General features: G+C 47.4%; 1 protein-coding gene across 1 annotated transcript in view; it reads right to left on the bottom strand.

Annotated features, from left to right (window-relative positions):
- NTSR1 (neurotensin receptor 1 (high affinity)) overlaps positions 1-20,033 on the bottom strand; it is a 59,703-nt gene that overhangs the window by 38,542 nt on the left and 1,128 nt on the right. The gene's annotated exons all lie outside the window — the stretch shown is intronic.

Here is a 20,033-nt window from a genome sequence, read left to right as displayed (position 1 = left end):
TGGTCTGGGCTTGCTCTGCCATGAGCAAGGCGCAGCCTCAAGCAAAGGCCTCCAACTATCTGGACCAGCTCCCTTGTCTGTAAGGCAGGGAAGGATGTGATACGTGCCCGGAGGATTCATTATTTCTGAGCTGAGGAGCATTTTGAACAGATCCCCAACAGGTATAAACTGTGGCATCACAGAAATGTGAACTGACCTCAGCAGAGTAACACCATTTTTTCTAAGGCAATAATCCATCTTGCAGTGGGCCTTGAGTATGCTAAACACTGTACCAGACACGTGCAAAGGACGGGGACCAGGCCACAGTGCCTAAAATTTCAACACACTTCTAATGCTTAGAGATGGGAAGAGGCACCAACCCAACCTTTTGCTGCAATCCTCCTTTCTTAGCATCTCTCCAGCCACAGCCACTTGCCACCCAGCTCAGGGAAGACTTCTTAGCAAATTACTAAGGTTATTAGAAAAAGCTTATGAATGCTTGGTCATTAGTATCTCTGATGCTCATCATTGTTTTTTGAGCTCGCTGTCCTGCACAGATTAGGCTCTCCTCCCTTTGGGGGAAGGCAAGGCTCACACAGCCATGGCACAGAGTCTCTGATTTGTGTCACACAATAACTAACCCTTCTGACTGCTAAAGAAATGAGAATATTGGTCTGAAGGATATTGGAAGGATATTGGTCTTGTCTTGAAAAAACCCTCTGATGGCCAAAACTCATCAAGGATGGCCAGGAAAAAAGGTAAAAATTAAGAGGATATGTGGGACCCCAAGAGGTCCTGGTGAATCCTCATTCCCTGGCTATGCAAGGCCACACTGAGGTCTGGGCAGACTTAGGATCTGCTCAGGGTAGAGCTCGGCACCAGGCAGGAGTCACCCAGTCCCAGCGGTCACAGCCTGCAATAGCAGCGCACACCTACCAAGGGACAGGTAGGCACAGTACGGGCAGCCCTCACAGCGTGGGCAGCCCTAATTTCTTCTCTTGTGAGCTTCTTTTTCAGCCTCCCCTCCCTATTGCTTCTGATCTTTCATCCTTGGCCACGCAAGCTCTGATTTGGGCCTGGAATAAAATATTCGGAGCTGCTACAATCACAGCGCCAGAGAAGGTCCTGCAGGGTTGGAGGACACGGGTGGGAGCCTGCGATACGCCCAGGGCAGCCTGGCCAGGGACACTTCTCCCCATGTCCTCTCCCAGACATCTCCCAATAGCATCAACACACAACGACATAACACAATGACATAAATAAGCCAGATAGTGCTGTCATGGCTCGTACTCTCCCTCTTCATGCTTGTTGAACAACTCTTGCCATTTTGATGGATCTTTCTCTGCAGGGAGCATCAAATATCTTCATTTTCCAGGTATCATCTGGGCTGAGATTAGTCACTCCTGACACGGGCATTTTCCAGCTAACAGATTAAGCTTCTCCTACTGGGCACAAAATGTTTCGATGTTGTCTTGCAAGATCTAATTAATTGCTTGAAGTTTGCTGTGCGCGCAGGCTCCTTTACTCCTGCAAGGAAGGGCTGTTGGTGCAGCTCAGAAGAGACGGAAGGAAAGCTAACTGGGAATTGCCAGTGTTGGTGAGATGCTGCCCTCTTGCCAGTCCCTCTCCCGAGGTAGAAGATGGAGCTAGATCCGAAACAGGAGAAAATTGACAAATGTGAGCATGGCATTAACACCCAAAGGCTTGCACAGCCATTGGGGATTGCTGGGACCAAGGGTTTATCCAGCAGTCTGCATGCTTTGAAAAATAATTTCCTGCCCCTCCTTTTGGCCAGAGCAGTGATTGCTGTTCGTTGGTTTAGACAGTGAAAGAGTGGGATCTTTTGGAAAGAATGAAAAAAATAATAGTATCTGGGAACATTTCCATTCCCCTCGAATCTTGCTTAACTTGCTTTAAGGTTTTATTAACAACATAGAATTGTTGACAATAAAATTATGTCTCTGTGCTGGGAGAGTTAAAGCAGATTGTTACACACAGAGAGAAGGGAGCTGACTGCGCTCATAAATAAGTCAATGTGTTACTCCTGCTAGACTGGAAGTGGAATGACAGCACTTCCAGATGCTGTGCTCTACTTCTCTGTGACCTCTGGTAAACTTAAATTTGCTAAAAATACCCTACAAAAGCACACGTGCTACAGAAACACCTGGAGCAGGGGAGATTTTAAATGATCAGACCCCAGCTCCCCACCTCAAAACTCAGCCGTGTTGAGTATTGCACCTCTGCTCCCATTTAACGTGCCCAGATCTCCATCGATCATCTCCACTGTGGCTGATGTGCCTTGTGTCCAGGGAGTGGGGAAGGGCGATGGAGCCTGAGGCTGCTGAGCCTCCCAAGGGTGGTGTGGATGTGTGCATGCTGCATGCCGGCCGTTTTGGGAGCAAATCGTGGCATACGAGGGGAGAAAGGGGCTGCTGAGCCACGCCGCATTATTTAGGGAGATTATTTCAGATCATGTTTCTGATAGGGTTGTTTGCATAGACACCCGGTCTCGCTCTCCTCCCTCCGCTGCCTTGACACACCAAAGAGGCAGGCGCATGGCAGCGATAAAACATGTAATGAAAATTAAAGGGAACAGGAGATGGAAGCACATTAAATTCCAAAGCAGAGCTTCGTTTCGGGATGAAAATTCCCTCGCTCCTCAAAATGCAGCTCATGTGAAGCCAGCGACTACCCCAGCAGCCAGCAAGGGCATGTCACCGTCCCTCCCTGAGACCCAACGGAGGAAACAAATCGAGTGTCATCGAGACCCAGGCTTTTTCTCCCCTTTATTCGCAATTTGATGTCTGAGATGCATAAGGAAAGAGAAAGCATGAGCATGACAGGGTGATTAATGCTTATCTTTACCCACGCAGAGAATAAGTTACCAATCAGCCGCTCTGTCCCTATCTCCTTATTTAAAATGCAAACTCACATGAATGAAACAATAATGTTTTAATTAGATGGAAATAGAAAAGCTACAGGAGAATGATATTGTTGCAGCAGTCTGAGGTTCCTGAGCCACATGTAATTACTTTGATAGATAACACACTAAAAGGAGAGCTAAACAGCACAGTTTCCACAACACTTTTTGCACCACTCCGTGTCTCTTCTCACTTACAGTGTTAGAAACCAGGGACAACTAGGGTGGGAAACGACTTTCCTTCCAGTGCAGCAAGGACAGCCTTCTGGGGAGCGGACCCAGCCCACGCTCCGACCCTTCCTGCCACGTTACCTGTCTTGCATTAAAAAAGAAGAAAAATAAGCCCCACAGCTCCAAACCAGATGATGCCCACAGTGTTACAGGACATAAACCATGATGCAAATCTGGGTGTGCCAGAACACGGCCCGACATGGAGCCGTGGTGATGAAAAGAGGAGCTGGGTCACATTGCCAATGTGGCTCGTGTCCCTGGCCAGGGAATGGGGAGGAAGAGAGAGAGCAGCAGTGGGTACCCACGGCTCGGAGATGGTCACCCTCATCACTGCCCAGGGCTAAGCAATGAAGTTACTGCGTGTATGAAGCTGGCAAAAAAAAAAAAAAAAAAAAAAAGAAAAAAAGAAAGGAAAAACTGGAAGTAAAGTGACCTATGAAACAAATACAAGGATGTACTCTAACTAATGAAAAGGTAATGAAAGGCTGCCCTAGTCAGCTCTGATGCTAACTTGCACTCTGGTGTGGTCCAGGGATCAATCCCTTCGTAGCTGGTTCCCCCAGGGTCACTGCAGCTGCAAGCCCAAATTTTGGAGAGGCACAGCCCGGACCACACGGCGTATCGAGGCTTTCCAGACGAGGCCCGTTGCCAACACAATATGTGTCACCGTGAATCATCCGCACACCGGTTTCAAAGTACAAAACTGTTCCCTGAATCATGGTAAAAAGCACAAATGTTCTGCTCTGAAAAAGGAAATTCACTGACTCCTTCTTGAGCCAAAAATAGGGAAAAAGCTTATGTAATTAATTTACTTTGAATAATAAGCATTTCAAAGTTATCTAAACAGCACTAATAACAGGGAGATCTCTGTTTATTTAATCGGTTCCTTTTCGCTATGGGATTGATGCTGGTGCTCCAGGCAAGCTTGTCTCATTCACCTTAAAACAATTTAAACATGAAACTTTACCCAACAGCTGGGAGAGGCTGGCAGGGCAGCAGCCTCCCTTCATATCTACATTACTGCCTTAATCATGTGCTCCTAAAAAACATCCCATTTTTGTTGAATGCTACATTGTGAGCAGAAGGAGAAGCTGGAAGCATTTTGTGATTAAGTCTTGGAACGAGCTGGTTTCTTAGGGGTGACCAATGCACATTTCATTGCTGATTTGCCCCATTTCCAGGCCAATCAGCTTGGCTGGAGCCAGATTTCTGACAAGTCATAGCTAGAATTATAAATTAAAAAGCCATGCTTATTTTCAGCTGAATTTCTTGTCTCCTTGGATAACAACTCTGCTTTCCTCAGCAGTCTGCAATTCATTCTTTGTGACTGGACACAAACCCCCTGTTTTCTATGAGATCGCTTATCGCCAGCGAAGCTTCAATGGAATATCGAATGAAGGTATGAAAACTCTGTCAAAACGACCACTGTCCCAGCCTGGAAAGTCATGTTTCATGGCTTCTTCCTTGATGTTTGCTGGTAATAATTTTCATCAGGTTCATTCCTGGAAAGGGTGGGGGATTTTCTCCCCACCAGCCTCCCGGGGCACTGGGCACAGCCCTTCACCAAGGGGTCTTTGATTGCCAATCCCGTTCTTGAGGGATTCCCAAGAATCTCCCCTGTCGATTCACCACGGGTCCATGATTTATGCCAATAGATATGTTGGTGTAACACACATGCGCAATAAAAGCAGCCTTGGCAAGCCGATACGGGGTTGATGCTGGAAGCACCGGGCTCACCCAGCTCTGAGGAAGGAAACCAGCTTCGCCCCGCTGCGACACCAACCCTGCATTCGGGACTGGTGTCTGCTTAGAAGTGAAAGCAGCCAGGCAGAAAGACCCATTCTCCACTTCAGTGGTTTCCCTGCTGCCGAGACACTGACCTGAAAGGCCCCAGACATGGGCTAGCTCTTGGCAGGAGAGCAGCACCGCTCCTAAGGGGATGCTGGGTCTGAAGAGGAGTAGCCAGTCGGTCGATGCAATGGCTCCGTGCGGCACAAGCAGGTTTTGCAAATGGGCTTGTGTGAGATTTGTAGGACGGAAATAGAGGGCAATCTGCTAACTGTTAAGGTTTTCCTTTAGTGTGAGGCACCGGGGTGTGGACCAGCCTCCCAGAGAGGAAAGAAGCCCATTGCTGAAAAGGAATTAATGCCCAGAAGATTTTCAGCTGCGCTTCAATTTTGTATTAACAGTACCCACAGGCCACAAGTCAAAATAATCTCTACAGCTGGATCGATACGCGTGGCCTTAAAAACAAGCTGCTCTCCTTTGTCACGAGCGTGGCTCAGGAAAGGCGTTAGTGCAAATCCGCATGGAAAATCAGGGATTGCACCCCGTCAGACACAGCCCCAGCAAAAGTCACCCGTCACAGCCACGCTGGTCCAGCCCCGTAAACTGGGAAACAGGAAAAGTCATGCAAAACACCCAAACCAGCTCCTCCTCCTGAAAAATCACCTGAAATGTTTTGGGTTTTTTTCTGAATTTGAAGGCACGTCTCTGATTTACAGCACCAAGGGAGAGCGGTCCCTGTCTTTCCTGAGAAAAGCTGAATTCAGCTCGGAGGCAGGGGCACCGGCGGAGCTGGGGCGAGCAGATGCGAGGAAGTCGATCTGTTCGCAGGCATACAGCTTCTGTGCAAAGCTACAGCTGCAGTTGTTGAGTTTGAGTCAATAGTTGCTTTAACAGAAAACCAGTTTTGTTTTGCAGGCACAAAGCCCTCTTCTATCACCACCCAGCAGGAGGTACATAAAACAGTCATTTCTTGCCCTGTTTCTGCCCTTGTCTCTTTGCTTCTACTTTTTACAGGCTGCCAGTGGGTTTTTTATTGCTTTAGGGTTTTTTGTTTTAATTGAAACTGAGTAAATGACGTTTTTCCCTAAATAGTTGATAAGTTTAACAAAGTTTTCCATTATTTCATGGGGAAGAAACCGGCAACCTTCAGAGCAGAAAACAGAAACATTATTTGAACTTGTTTTGTGCAAGAGCAAGGAGACATAACCTCGCAACAAGGGGGGCAGCCCCTGAGGGTCCTTAAAAGCAACTTTTGCCTGGGCGATATTTAAGGGATGGAATTTAACACAGCACTACATGATACGAGAAAACCTCTACAGTATGCCCTACAATTTTCCCTTTCCCAAACACACTTGTTTCAAAGGAATGCAGACACAAGCCAGCTTTATTTCTGGCTGTAACATCACTATATATGTGGTATTCTTTCCTGAAACATCTCCATTGATAAAATGGGGGGAAGAGGGAAAAGAGAAGCATTCATGAAAGTGGAAGACCTGCATCGTCTCCTTGTGATGCAGCCATTCCCTGCAGATCGCATCTCTCTAATCCTTTTTAGAGGAACTCGGGCTAGGCAGGGAGTGACAGGGGTGGGAGACCTCATTTGCTGGAAAAGACAGAGCTGGCAAGCAGTAACGCACCTGGCATCTCATTCTCGAAATAAATAGCTCCTGCCATCCTTCATCTTCTCTTTTCCTAGAGGACCCCTAGCATTAATATCACTAGCAAAGCAGATGCCTGTGCCTTCTTATAAAGGAGCAGAGTAGCTTCCTCTGACACAGCTCAGCTACTCTATCCTAAAGCCCTGTCAATGCTTGTAACCTGAAATACTCCTCTTGATTCCAGCATCTCCTTTAGCCCCCAGCCTTCCCTTAACACAATGGGGAGCCACCCTAGAGAGGGTGAATTTAAAGAGCAGGTTGCGAAGGGATTGCACCAAGCTGAAACCTCGGTGAAACAGGGCAAGACCGTGGGAAGCACCGACAGGACCCGAAAGGATTTGGTGCAGGGAGGGTGCAGGCAGGTGGGGTGGGTTTGTGGTTGGGAGCTGAGCTTGGGCAGCTGGGTGCCTGGAGCTGCGACCTCTTTGTGTTTTGTTATTATTACCACCTCTCTGCCCTGGCCCCTTTTAAAAGTCCATTTCTTTGGATAACGGTGGTTTTATTTTCACTGGAAGCACTGCCCTGATACATGTTGTACCAGACTACGAAGTCTGGCTTGGTGATGAACCGAGGGAAAATGCAACCATTAATGGAGCTCTTGCTGGAAATTCTCCGAGCTTTTTGCTGCTCCTGAGCAGAGCATGTTTAGTGGTGAGCTATAAGATCTAATAGGTTTCTGCCATTTTCTTTGACTCTCAGAAAAATAGCTATTGTAGCTGCTGGTGCTCTATCTTCAAACGAAACCCCTTTCTCACTAGACACTAAAAAATAAATTATATTTGCTTGGCTCCAGGATGCTATTGGAAAACAACCAGCAGATCAGGCAGTGTTTCTGGCCACGCTGCCATTGCGTTGACCTGTCTCCAGTTAAAGCTGGGCTGGTTATTCCCTTTCAATACCGCAACACTGCCCTCGAGCAATAGCTGTCCTTAGGAGGTCTCACCATTGCACGGCCCCTCTTAAAGAAAAGCAGGGGCAAGGTTTCCCTTTCCCTCTGCAACAAGAGGAAATCTTTTAGCGAGCAACAAGTACACCAGTGACAGAGCCAGCACCTGTACAATGCCACAGGGAACGAGTGGCATTGCTCTAGTGATTATTTAGACTGTGAGCTCTTTGGCACGTGCACCACCCTGTAATGTGGTTTGTGCAAGACCGAGTGTACGGGGGCTGGGGCTGAGGGTCCCAATATACCCAGCCACAGCTGTTTAGCCGCATGGCAGCATACTCTAACACCCCTGCCTGAAATAGCCAAGGAGCAGGTAAAACCCCGAGCTTTGTGTCTTTCCTTTACGCATCTCAGAACTGCACCTCGATGGCAACCTGCAGAGCAGATGCCAAAACAAGTCTCAAGACAAGTTGCAGAGCCAACGTCCTGCAAAAGCCCCTTTGCATTATTCAGCATGGTGGAGCCCGAAGCAGCTTCTCCGCAGAGCTGGAGTGCGAGCCTGGTCCACGGTGAAAAGCAAAACAAAAGTGATTCCTGTCCTGGCATCTACTAATGGGTTTGGCCACATTTCACAATGTGACGTTGGTCACATTTCTCCTCCATGAAAAGTGAACTTGGACAATGACCTGGGCAGGGCATTCAGTTCTCCAGAGGATGGGAGGGACAGAGAAGGACCCAGACAGAAGATCAGACACAAACCTATTTATAATGTCCATAATGAGGTGCTGAGCCCACGGCATTACACCTGACAAATTCATCACATGAAGATAGAAAGGAATAAAACAGCTCCAGATAATTGCAGGGCATGAGAATATGTTCAGTGTCATCTTAAACTTGGTGAGATTAATTTTCCTGACCGCTTGTTTAAAAGGAAAGTGGGCTATACAATTAAAAGAAATAAAACCCTCACAGATGGCCTATTGCGTGACCAGCGGAGGGTATCTTTCGAGCTTCTCACCTACCTGGATGTCAGCATTTCCCAGAGGTTTTTATACCTCCAGCTCTTTCCTTTGGCCATGGAGCCACAAACGGGCTTTCAGGCACTGATTTTTGCAAAATGGCAGTCTTAGATGTAGATTTCTCGATTCAAATATTCGTAACACTTGCCTACAAAGCACCAAGCACAAATCAGCACCGTATAAACTGGAGTAATAGAAAAGCCAGGCTGTTAATCTTCATAATGTGCCTCTCAGTGGGGATTTCACTTTAATGTTATTTGCATTAAATATGATACCGAGTGCTGGATATGCAGTTATAAATAAATTAAAGGCCATATTTAAGTCAAACACTGTCCCACTGTTGACTGCAGACTCAAGCGTGAGAGCTGTTAACAGTGGACCATACAGATTTGGTCGGCTGCCTGACTTGCTGGAGGAAATGGTAGTGGCAAGTTCCATCATTGGTGCCCTGAGAAACTCATTTTGGGGGGCAATTAACCCCCTTAGTGGGGTTTGTAGTGGCAGCCCAAATTCTAGTAGTGCTGGCTGTATTGTGGACACTTTGGCTTGGGCAGAATAGAGTATAGGTTTGCTGGAGCTGATGTTAAGCAAAATACCTCGAGTGCATCGGTCTTTTCATTTGATATATAAACATCTCAATTATAGCAACACAGTCAGCCTTGCACTTCTGGCAATAAGGAAAAAAATGTTTGTGCTAAACTGCACTGAGATGAATTCATCATGTATTTTAGGCAAATAACTGAAGAAAACGGCTCCTGGCCTCAGAGTATATGAAGTGATAGATGGGTTCAACTGCACAGAAGTCAAAGAGCTGAAGCTTTTGATGATGAAAATTAAAATCCCTGGAGTAAACACAGGGTGTTCCAGCAGTGGGACCATGACTCCTGCGGCACAAACCCTTTGGGGAAGAGCTTTGGGGCCGAGCTCTCCTCCCTCTCCCTGGAACATCTTGCCTGCGGCTGAGCTCAGAGGAGCAGCGAGGGCGCGAGCACGGCTGGTGGCATGGACACAGGGGCTCGGCTCGTGCAACACAAACTACACCTGCTTTCTACCTGGCCCCTCAGCAGTCAGTGGCCTGAATTCAGGAGGAGATTTGGGCAGTGGGTGTTGGGGCTTTGTCCTGGGAAACACTTACCCATCACCCTGAGAAATGTCGTGCTCCCTGCAAACCTTGCCGCAGCAGCACAGCTGCCAGCACTGTAATTTTTAGAGAGTCAGGCAGTTTGCAAACTATTAAGAAGTGGGAGTTGTGCTGGCCCCCTTGCTCCATGGTGGGGGAGGATGTTGCCCGATTTGGACCCTGGGCTGGAGGAGGGCAAGGTGGGCATGACCATCTGAGTGCAGGAGAGAAGGGTTTGGGGTTATTCTGGTTTGCTTCAAACTTGGTAACAGCCACCAGGAATAGCCGTGGTTTCTGTGGCAGAAAACAGTGCGGCAGCATGGACGTGAAATGTCCCTGCACCCCAGGACACAAATTAGACCACAAATATTTGGAGGAAGGTACACGATCAATGCAACATCACACCACATTTCTGTGCCCTCCTGGCTGCCTGGTGCTACCAAGCTCACTAATCCATTTCTAACCCCCTAAGCAGCTTTCAGACCCTGCTAGCTTATTTTTAACCAACCTGCTACAAAACCGCAAACCCGATGCCTTTGCTCTCCCCTCCTACTCCCCACGCTCTTCTTATGGATTTTATTCCCGACAACGGTGCAGGCATGAGGCTGCACCTGTACCTCCTCTTGTACTGCTGAGGACGGGAATAAAGAAAATTCAATTAGACATTCAGGGGAGAAAATAAAGTGTACCCCAAAGGGGCAGTGAACTTGTCGGTTACTTTATTGCTGCTTTTCCCCAGTGTCTTTCTCTGTCGCAGCTTGTCTCTGCCTCTCGGAGCCTCAGGTATTACAGGATTTGTTTCCTGGCATGGCTTGGTCTCCAGGCTGGACCAGGACTACCAGGCTGGCCCTGTGCCCTGCTCCACTAGGCTGCTGCATTGTGATATGCTTTCTGACCAAATCCCTGAACATCTTTTTGCCCTTTTGAGGGATTTTCCATCCTGCAGCTCTCCTGCGCTGGCTGGGAAGCACCTGTGAGCTGCCAAAGCGGTATGAAGGAGACCAAGCTCCGGGCAGAGTTTGTCCCTCGGGTTAGTGACTGCAGTCTATTAAGTGCTTGGGGCATAAACATCACCCCATCATTGTATCTTGAGGTCAAATATCTATTTATTAGTCTGAACCTATATTTCCCCTTCCTCCTACAGTGCTTTATCACACTTCACACACTTGGAGTTAAGGAACAAGTAAGTAAGACAATGTCATAAGCCCATGACTGACAGTGATAAAAAACGAAACGTGGGCTTTTGGGAGGGAAACTCAATTCTATGAGTTCCTCTTTTGAATGAAACAAGTATATTAAAATGTATAAATTGTCCCCATGAGGATTAAATGTAAGGTCTTTGCAGGAGGAATCAATAGAGTGATGCGAGTAATGAGCTAAACTTTCCCAGTGGCTGTGTGAGCTGCATTTTTATAAGATGGTTTTCAAAAAATCATAGAATAGGAGGGAAAAGCAGGTTAATTTGGTATTGAACATAGTCAAATAGTTATGGACTTATTAAACAAGTTCTCCGAGGGAACAAGGTGATATGACAGTCCTACCAAGTACTGAGACCACATTTATTCAGTTCAGCACTGCAGACCTGCGTTGTTCTTGATTATGTTACAATTAATAGGATGTGGCATTGCAATGACTGTATTAATTAGCTCCTTGGAGTCCTGATCAAAAATAGGGGTCTGCTGAGCTAAATGCCATCCTGCATCAAAGCGTTCATAGCTGATACGCAGCAGGTCTTTGCTCCACAGGTCTGGGTGAAGCTCATTAAGTTGGTAGACTCCCTTCTTCAAGGCTAAAGGAGGAAGAAAATGAGATGGTTAAGGGATGAGATTGCTCCTCCTGCTGCTAGACACCATGCAAAGCCTTGAGCAGCAGCGCTGAGGCAGCAGGTGAGCATCCGTCAGGCTGAGCCTGCAAGGGCAGGAGAGGACCCATCAGCAGGACTGAGTTGCCCAGGAAGTGAAAGCAACCAGCACACCCATTGCATGGCAGAAACCAGAGCAAACAGACTGTAACTTTCTCCTGGAGTCCCACTGCCTGCTCAGAAAATAGAGGTCCGTGCACGGGCTCTGTAAGCCAGTGTGTATCAGAGAAGACAACCTTGTGTTAGCCCTTTCTTTTGCAATGGAAACCATCCTGCAGGCTCCAAAAGTCAGGCAAGTGCTCCAGGCAAAGGGACAGCGGGTTTTCATTGGCCCCAAAGAAACAGTACCTGGACAACTTATGATATTTTAACATATGACAGTTCCAAACACACCTGGTGTCGGCGGGAGGCAGGGCTTGTTGGCACATCCGAAGTGTTGCACTCAAGTATGATCTCTCCTGGGCTCATTCAGCAAGTGGGAAGGCATGGAAAGATTAAACCAGATCCACCCTGAGTCCCTGAAATGAAGGTCCTCAGGCAGCTTCCAGGATCCCGGGAGTCTCTTGACGGGCATACCACGTGCTAAAGGAATGTTTGCCAATCTCCTTCACTTCCTCTGGAGGAGGAACAAATCTCTCGAAGTGAGGTAAACCATTCGCTTCAAGAGTGCAAGTAGGCTGTAACAGCAGTGGCCCTAAATTTCTTCTTTATTATCTAGAGGGAGTAATAATTGGCAGGAAAGTACCAGAAGGTATTTTTCAAAGAGAAGGGAAAATGCTGAAATGAGGCTATATACCCAGCCCTGACTAGGCTGCCTGTTCCTCTTTTATATATTTAGGAATTCGCTTGGCAAAGAGACATCTGGAAGGTTTTATAAAGGGAGATTTACTGCACAGGGTTCAGCATCTGGGGAGATGTATATCCACAGGTTGGGTGTAAATCACGGAGGGGAGCCGGCGCACAGGGAGGCTGCCCGCGAGGACGGCGAGGGGCTGCTCCGCCAGAGCCGGCAACGTGGCCACAAGCAACGCCACCAAACCCAGGGCACGTCCCCCGGCTTAGCTGTCACTCCGATGCCTCTCTGATTTACTCATACTGAATATGCTTTTCGCTCTGTATGTGGCTTTACAGTTTAGAGGTACTCCCACGTTTTTCATGAGCACTTTGCATAAGAGAGATGCTTTTTTCCCCCTTTCAGATACTAAAGACTTTGTGAAAGTTTACTTTTTTTACTTTTTTTTTGTTTCCCATTTCCACTAGGAAAATCTCATCTCTTTGATTTCTGTCTTCAACTGACAATTGTCTCTAGTCCCTGAGAACTTAAAAGCTTCGAAGAAACCTCATTGAACTTTCTCTCTCTCAAAAAAAACTCAGTTAAAAAGACCTTGTTCATTCTATTATTTTTTTTCCCTGGGAGAAAATGAGCCCCCATGAAGCCATGCCCGGCAGCGCACTCTCTGCACTGAGAATTATTGAAGTGAAAAAGCCAAGGGAGACGAGAAGCAAATCTCACATGCTCGAACCACCTGTGGGTGACCGGCTCCTCCAGCCCATCAGACGTACCTTCTCCGAAGGCCGAGGATGAGAGTAACGCTCCCCGGCAAGGTACAGCCCTGCCCGCAGCATCCTCTGTCCCAGCAGGAGCAGGGGGGAGCCACAGGTTTCTGGTACCCCAGGGAGGGAGGAGGAGGGTGAACTTCCATGCACAGATGCACCAGGAGGGCACTTGGGCATAGGGATATAGAATTGTCTCACCGCTATTTCCCTCCCATCCATGGAAAATTTAACAAAAGATACTGAATGCAGGAAAATACTGGGAACCAGCAGCTCAGAAATTTCTGCTACCCTGACGGGGTTAGTACTCCATCACCATCACCTTTTCTAAACCAGTCCCAAGCACTTGTTTCCTGAATAATTCATCAGCTCAACTGATTTATCATCAGGGTTTTTTTTTAATCCCACACCTAAGACGCTTTGAAATTGAATAGAAAGAATTGAATAGAAGAAATGGCATCCATGGGAGGCAAAACGTGGGGGCTGCTGTTAGTGGAGCACGATGAGTTAGCTGGCCCTCTCCCCCAAGAGCTTCATTTAAGGGAAGAAAACCCAAACCTTTCCAAGTGATCACACCCTCACACAAAATTACAGAATGGAGCTATTGAGCCCAGCCTGGGCAGGGGATGGCATGGGTGCTTGGTGCCTGCAACCAGGCAGAGGAGCAGCGCGTGGTCTCATGCCCATGTCTCGCTCAGGTCCCTTTCCATGGCAGGGCTCATGCAAGTGCAGTTGGTCTGTCCCTCATCCTCCAAGGCACGTCCTGCCACCCTCCAGGCTGCAGCCTTGCAGGATTCACTCCTCATTCACTGCCAAGGAGCAGCCCTTGTGCTTGGTGCCGTCTGCACCCCGGGAAGTGAAGTGGAAGCGATGCCCAACCGTGCTTGAGGACCTCCATGCTCCCTCTGCCGTGGGGAGGGGAACCATTGTGATGCCAGACTGGCACTACTTATGAATCAAATTCATAAATTGCATTTCAAAGAGGTTTGGGACTAGCAAGGATGCCATTTTGTTAGGGAATTTAAAAAATATCAACTCAAATTCCATAATAAAGGCAGCAAAATTTGTCACCTGGGGAAGGGCAGTTCTTCATGAAACCAGGAGACCAGCTCGCCCAGGTCCCCTGCTTGGATGTGTTCTTGCAGAGGGTGATGGGGGCCAGGAGCTGCGACTGGACTGGTCTCAGATGGTTACACCAGACAAGCAACTGCAGGGTGCTCACATGTGCATAGAAGTAGGGAAAAGGCTAGGAAAGCTCAGAATTTATAATCTGCATTTTTCTACCATGCCAGACTGAGGGTGCTGACACCCCTGTGAGAGGGACACAGGGTATGGAGATACGGGGAGGATGGGTGTTGGAAGCATCTCCAGCTTCACACGGCGCAAGTGGCTTATACTGGAGAGCAACCAGACAGATTGGGAATATAGTAACTCAGCTTCATCTGCTTAATGTGAGGGAAGGGAGGGATGATATCTGCTTTAGAGCTAGATGGCCACAACTCTCAGACTTCCCCACCTTGTCAGCTCTGGACCCCACCACACTCCCCAGGCTCTCCAGGTACCTTTGCTCACCCTCTGTCCCGTGCCCCTCAGCAAGGAGTAATTTCACAGTAGGGAAAACACGATGGTGACACCGCCAAAGCTCGTTCTGCCCCCCCATACGTCCCGTGGTGGGATGCGGCCCATCGCGTGCACCTTGGGCAGGACACAGAAGCATTTCTAAACGTCAGGAAGCGAAAGTGCCATCTGTGAGTCTCAAGCAGATGCTGCATAGAGACGATAGTAAAAGCCTTTAAGGGAAAGGAGGGGGAAGTAGGGAGAAGACAATTAAATAGCTGTTTTAAATGATCTGGAAGAAGATTAAAGGCAGCTGCAGGTTTTGTTTTTTTTTTTTCCTCTGGGAAGAGGAACCACTAGATTACCTTCGTCTCTTCTGCCTTTACAAACTGCTGTTAAGAGGAAAACCTAAGAGCTAAATTGATCGGCCACACTTCCTCGTTCTTTTATGTCCAGCTGACATCTCGAGAAGGGGGAGGGAAAAGGAAATCAAGTGAATTAAAATCAATTGGGGGAAAAAAAAAAAGAAATTATGTAAGAACTGGCAAAACACAGCAGGCCGAGTGCTTATATAAAGCAATGAACACAAGAGCTTATTTAATTTAGATCTAGCTGCAAGACGGACTACAGTGTAAACAGGCTGGGATTAGGCAGGCTGGGCTGTCATCATGCATATGCTGAATTAAAGCCCTGGGTGCTCTGCATAGTACATGGAAAAAAGGCAGCTTTTTAGGGATGCTCACGCCACCACAGATGGGCATCCCCTCTGGGGCGGGTGTCTGTCTCCATTACTGTGGGGACGGATCCAGACACACTTAAACACCAACATCTTCATTTCCTTATCTACCCGAGGGGCTGGCAGCACCGTGACCTGACGGGACGCCTTTCGTGGGACACAGTCCTGCCCCAAAGGTGCCGATTTGTTGTGCCGCCGGAGGGGTTAGCGGCACCCCGGCGTGGGCTTCTCTGGTGGGCAGAGATCCTGTGTGTGCAGCCAAAATAGTTTTATCAGCCAGGCCCAATGGGTGGAATTATCACTGCATGGAGCTGTGAGTGATTTAAAACAGTACTGTTATTAAAAGCCATAGTAGGAATTTGGCTGTGTTCTAAGGAAAAGAAACCAACTTCAGTTCCTCTAGTCAACATCAGTATAAATGCAGGATTCCTGAACTGAAGCCATTGACCAATCCTGGATATGATTTTCCAGCAAACCTGGAGAGAATTCAGCCGTTAGGTTTTATGGGTTGCTATTTTTGTGTACTATGGAGAGATGCTTGTCATATTTATTTACACGGCACCACAGATGTGCCGGTGGGCAGAGCCCTGCCGTCCACAGCACCGACCGTGTGCCGTCGTGGCAGAAAGCTCATCGCACCAACCCACCGAGGTGCTCCTCACCAGAGGAAAGTGTAAAGGAGTGTTTGCAACATCGTGCATGAGTTAACTTTGCGGGCCTCTCAGACAAATGGGAATTGAATAGATGTTCTTGGAAGAGTGTGTAGAGAGTGTGGTAACGGATGCCGAGAGGCCAGGCTGCGCCTTGTGTCTCCCAGCTCCAACGCCTGGTCCTTCTTTGTCGTCTCCTTCAGACCCGAGGCTCTTTGGCACATTCCTTCGAAGGCATCACAAGAAAAAATGTAGGAAGAAATAAAGCAGAGGACCTCCTTGGGCAAGCGGTTGTTTCACGTACAGTTATTTACTCTACAAATCATCTGAACTATGAGCAGACTTCATAAAACATAATAAGCAAGGGATCTGGAGGGATAGGCGAGCTGCAGCCACGCAAGGGTGGGCTGATGCAGAGCAGAACTGGAGCAGCTGTCCACCCAAATCTGTGAGGAGGTCCAGAGAAGTTCCCAGTTGAGTTCCCAGCTGAGTTCCCAGCTTCCCAAGGAGTTGCCCTATCAAATGAGCAACTTGGAGCTGATGGAGCTGTGACAGTTTATGGAGGCTCAGGGCCTGCTGCCATGTGTTTTAATAAATGGGTTCACACCAGCTGTCCACGCAAATAAAACATTAGCATGTGTCAGACACTATCTACCGAGGCACTCGCCATAACTTAGGGGACATTTTGCAGTTGAGCCATCCGAGCACAGACTGTGCCATGCCAGCGGGACAACACGCTGCTTTCTCTCCCGTGTTACAGGGTGGCAGAGAGCTGCCCACACCCAGGCTCCCCTCGCATGTGTGCCCAATCCAGGCTCAATTAAAATCCTGAGATTTTAGGTCGAGGAGTTGCCTAACTCTGTGTGCTGGAACTGATGGTGCACCAGGATTGTATTTCTTTCAACTTCCCCTCTTTCCCCAGGTCCACTAAGGACCTCTCCAGAAAAGAGGTACAAAGGTAAGAAAGCAAGAAGCAATAAAGGAAAATTTATTTGCACAGCCACCTGGCCATTAAAATTAAGACCTTTTTGAAAGACGGGGCTGAGAGTGTATGGTGCTAACGGCACACAGGGCAGAGCCTGGTGGGGTGGGACACTCAGCAGGGTTCTGTTTTGGGGGAGCTGGCCCCAGAGCCAACAGCAAGGCTGTGAAGAAGCCAAACCCACCAACCCACCAGCGAACAGAGGAAGCATCTCGTTCTGCCTCGGAGCTTTCTTATCTGTCGCTGCCACAAGAAGTAGCTTTTAAAACCTCCTCCAGCTGAAGTGGCATGAAAACATGAATTTACTTACATGGGGATGGCTTTAAGAGGTGTTTAATTTATGTGGAAAAAAAACTAAAATTGGCTGCAGTGTGGTTTGGAGGATGTCTGCCAGTTAAAGTGTTAACTAGACCTAAATAATGTGGCTATAATGGACTTATTTCCTGCTACCAGACCCCATGCTGATGCCAATATTCAAACCAGACGTCCCTGACTGACAGAAGTAACAAGCAAGCTTGGCAATGAAGAATATATAAGAAACCAGATTCACAGGCTGATTTAAGCAGCTGCAAGGATAGTGATAAACAAAGCTGGGAAATAGCCTGTTCTAAAGAATGAAGCATCAGATGCCACACAGAGCTCACATCTCGATGGCACGAGGTGAGATGTGCAGTGCCTGACCGTACTGATCGTGGTGACACATGGTGACACCCTGCAGAACATCTCACTTATTGCTCTTCCTGCTCATCATTATGTGCTGTGCTGAGCAATCTGTAATTACTAGAAGAATATCAGTAATTACTTGTTGTGAAGCTTAAGTGGTACAAGTTAAGTAGTATGAGCAAGAATCAAATATGCCAAGTGTTGTTTGAATAGTTATTTTTCTTTTTATAAGGAAACCTGACTGTTCACACACAATCTAGTTTCACTTGGAAATGTCCATTAAAACTTAAATATTTAAAGCAAATAGAGGGACTTTTGCAAAAAGAGAGATGTTAAATTAATACGCTCCAATATTCATCCTGGGAAGCTTATTCCAGTCCAGGGACGAATGTTCTCCTGCAATGATCCAAGCAGAACCATTGCTCACACTGAGCTCTTAGTCTATAAATGGTTACAATCGCTCTGTTCTGGGACTGGCTTTCAATCAGTCAACAAATAAAACCTCCTGGAGGACTAATGGCTTCCCCAAAAAATCCCGATTTGCTTTAGACAGTTTGCCAAACAGGAAGAGGAGTGAAATACGTTGAATGATTTATTACAAGTGATTTGCCAGCTCGAGCAAGTGCATCATTGCTCTGTTTAATTTAAAGACAGAAAATGAACGCAAAGAGATGCAAAGACCTGCTCTAAAGCAGCTTGAATCCACTGCGAAAGACCAGGGCTCCAGATTTCCGACCAGCAAGACCTTTGCGCGTCACTCTCCACATTACCACTGCCCTTTCTTTCACAGGTCTTCCATTATTTGTCTTTTTTTAAACCTCTGCACAGCTTACGACGTGAGAATGCCCGCTCACACGCTGTGCAATGGTTTCCATTAATGCACTTCAAACCTGACTTGCAGCTGCTTTGCTTATTCACTCTGGAGCCTTCCCAGGTCCAGGGCCCTGCATCACGTTGTGTGCTGCTTCCCTGTGCTCAGAGGAACGGAGCGAAGCCATTATACAACCCTCCTATCTTAGCAAATCTACTTTTGTCGCTAGATCCCCTGAGAAGGAACAGTATGGTGGGTTTTGTTGTTTTTTTTTTTCCCCAACAGCTGGCTCCTTTTTACTTTTAAATTAATTCACAAGTGAAATTAAAAAAAACAAACATGAGGAAAAGCCCCCAGGTGAACTTCACATACTGTGCATGCATGTCTGCCTACTTCTTACGTGGGTAACAGGATAAGGTATAGCCTGGATAATAGCAAGACTGTAAAATGTGTTGAGAATTGTTTAAACTATAATCTCCAAAGGCATGGCTAGGAAATAATCCTCTCTTTTTAGCCATATCATGTTAATAATGAGCATCAGTTTAATCCTAAAAGGAAGATGATTGGAAATAATGCATTTCAGCCACATTGTTCTCAAATCAGATGGCTCACGGCTCCTTAGAGAGTAGAGAATTTGGGTTAAGTACACTGGGCTGCCACTGACAAAATCTACAAAGCACGTACATGAGAAACAGAGCCCCCACCATCTCAAGATGAGGGTTAGGTATCAAGACAACATGCAGAGGGAGTCCAGTGCTTCTGTGTGGGGTGGATTTTTGTTTACTGGACCAATCCAGGGGGAACTTGGAGAAACATGTCCAAACATCTACAGGCTCTGGGCTTAAATCTAACTGCATGTACCCTCGCCCACTTTTAGTGGGAGAAATGTTTCTGACTTGTTTCCATTTAAGTTGGATGTTCCCTTTAACTGTGGGAACATCTCAAAGGCTTTAGTACACATGCAGCTTTAAATTCTAATTGGTTGCTGATTAAACCCACCTGAAATTCATGTTCAAAATAAAAGATTGAGAAGCTATGGCATGCAAGCCTAGCAGCAAAGGGACTATGGAGATTGGTGTCTTGCTCTTTCTGTCTCTCCTTCCATGTCTCTTACATTTTTCAAGCCTAATGCTCCAGTAAACAAATGTCTCAACCCCTCAGAGCACTGGAGCGCAGCAAGTGTTGATGCTGAAATCCTTTCCACGCATGGGGGTGTTAGATTAAGCAGTATGTGGAGACCAGCAAAGCCTTTCTGAAGTCAGGAGGGGTCTGCTAGTTAAACCAGCTATGGATTTCCCCAAAACAGCAAAAAAACAGCCTCTGGCTTTGAAGATGCAGTTCCTTTTCGGACGCCTATGCTGCACCTCCTTCCCAAAACTTTCTGAAATTAGGATCTGTCACTACACAGAGGAAACGGGCTCTGGATCAACCCAAGAAACTGGGAGAGGGGGAGAGATGGTTTTATTTCCCTCGATCTTGCTGGCCGCTTTCCAGCAGAAGGAAAGGAGATGCAGAAGATGCAGAGACAGGGTGGAAATGTGTGGTTTTTCTGGCGATGAACTGCCACATTTGGGGAGGACCCCAGCATCCCCGGTCCGCGGCTCCCCGGCCGAGCGAG

The sequence above is a fragment of the Pygoscelis adeliae genome, unplaced genomic scaffold (assembly GCF_000699105.1).
Source record: "Pygoscelis adeliae isolate BGI_AS28 unplaced genomic scaffold, ASM69910v1 Scaffold286, whole genome shotgun sequence".
Lineage (NCBI taxonomy): Eukaryota > Metazoa > Chordata > Aves > Sphenisciformes > Spheniscidae > Pygoscelis > Pygoscelis adeliae.
This window is presented reverse-complemented; position numbering and strand designations above follow the sequence as displayed.